The 1808-nt window shown below is 29.3% G+C and overlaps 1 long non-coding RNA gene across 1 annotated transcript; it reads right to left on the bottom strand.

The window, feature by feature from the left end:
- Nucleotides 1-6: 6 nt before the first annotated feature.
- On the bottom strand, nucleotides 7-1795 carry LOC108382190 (uncharacterized). Its single transcript, XR_001849667.1, has 4 exons — nucleotides 1662-1795; nucleotides 1079-1264; nucleotides 170-595; nucleotides 7-132 (listed from the first exon to the last, which is right to left on the bottom strand). It is a non-coding gene; the product is annotated as an uncharacterized LOC108382190 (long non-coding RNA).
- Nucleotides 1796-1808: the final 13 nt, after the last annotated feature.

Genomic DNA, 1808 nt, shown 5'->3' with positions numbered 1-1808 from the left:
AAACGGAGAGGGGACCTGTTGTTTCGCCTTTAATGCATGCTCATGTTCACAGTATATTAAATCGTCCCTACAACACGGAATTTCTATGCTGCTACAACTCGATGTTAATTCTTCTTTGCTTCGAGATTTAATCTAGGGAAAGTACTGGCGACTGTCGAACACTCAGAACGGTAGATAGGACATTGTTGTACCGGCGCGGACGTCTCAACGGCTTCTAGTAGAGTGAAGTGACAAACCGTGCCTTCGGCGTTCAACAAGTCAAAGTAATTTATATTTCTCAAAAAAATAAAAAATAAAATACATATAATTGTGTCTCGAGTATACGGCAAATTCTTCTGATAGGGAAAATTGCTCAAGGCATTTTTTAACTTATTATCCCTAAATAGCTGAATAGAACTGTTATTTTTTGTCAATCAGTAATTGGAAAGGTGAAAATCAATATAAATTCATAAACACGGACCAATTAATATCATCATACAGAATTAATTAGAATTAAAAATATACTTAAAAGTTATAAGAAGTTGCTTAGCACGAACTATTTACCTTTTCAATTGATATCGCTATTATCATTTGATTGAACGGCAGTTGCATCCACCTATAAATTAAAAAAAAAGGCTGTTGTAACAATTGTAACGAACAAAATATCTATTTTTTTTATGCTTAAACTAAGTAAATAAGCAAGTGAAAGATGATAAAATGTTTTATGCTTTAACACCCAAATTCATAAAAAATAAAGCAGACTAACTGATTTACATATAAATCGAAAATTTGTATGAAAATGTCACTTTATAGTGCTTTAAATATATATTTTTTCTACGGATAAGGCCATAAATCTTCAATAAAAAAATAGAAATTTTTGTTCTTTCTAAAAATGCTACTTAGAAATAAAAATATGTACAAACATAAATTCAGTTATGTTAATAATCTTACATTATTTCAATTTCATATTTTCACTTGCTTACTAAATCAGAACGCATAAGCGCAGCCGTCAAGATTAAGTCACTGTATGTAAACTCATACGGTAATTAGTAACATCATTTAGATTTAAAGGAATTAGTCGAAATCAAAATTTACTTACCTTTATAAACTCATAGAATATGTTGGCTTCAAAGTAGAAATTCAGATAAAATTTCTTAGCACTTGTCATAATCTCGTATTTACAATGTTTATTGGAATGGACGCTAATACGATATTTACAATTTTCGTAACAGAGCTTTGTATCACCATCAGGAAATCAAAATACACTGGTATACTATAGGAATTCCTGAAAAAAAAAAACAAACAAGTTTTTTTTTTTTAATTATATGCTGTAGCAAAATGAAGGGCAATGAAAAAATAGATTTCATCAATCCAAATCAGTACGCCAAAAAGCGCAGCCGTTGAGTTTTAGTCATTGAATATACTCATACGGTAATTAATATCATCATTCGTGTAGAAAAACTAAATATCTACTAATAATAATTATAAAAACAAACAAAGCTTTTTTTTTTTTTTTAATTGTAAGAAACTTCTGGAAATTGACCGGTCGGAAAATGTTTAGTTTAATTTAGTGGAACCTGCTTGGTCCAATTTGTGTCTGTTTAAAATTTCTTAATTCTTGTAAAATTTTGAGTCGTGAGAGAATTTTCATTAATATTGTTTGAAACATTTCAAAAACTTACCTCGTTATGCCAGAGCGCATGATTTTTATCTGCAAGTATTTGAAAAGGAAAAACCATTTATAGTTTTAGTTGGTAAAGATAGCATGAAAATATACTGGTTTTTGTTTTTAATCTCATTTAGAAATAAATCAACAGCGTATTTGTAAG

Source organism: Rhagoletis zephyria, unplaced genomic scaffold (assembly GCF_001687245.7).
Source record: "Rhagoletis zephyria isolate East Lansing unplaced genomic scaffold, Rhagoletis_zephyria_1.1 Rzeph_scaffold_25666, whole genome shotgun sequence".
In the NCBI taxonomy this organism is placed as follows: Eukaryota; Metazoa; Arthropoda; class Insecta; order Diptera; family Tephritidae; genus Rhagoletis; species Rhagoletis zephyria.
Note: the sequence above shows the minus strand (reverse complement) of the source record. Positions and strands in the feature narration are given on the sequence as shown.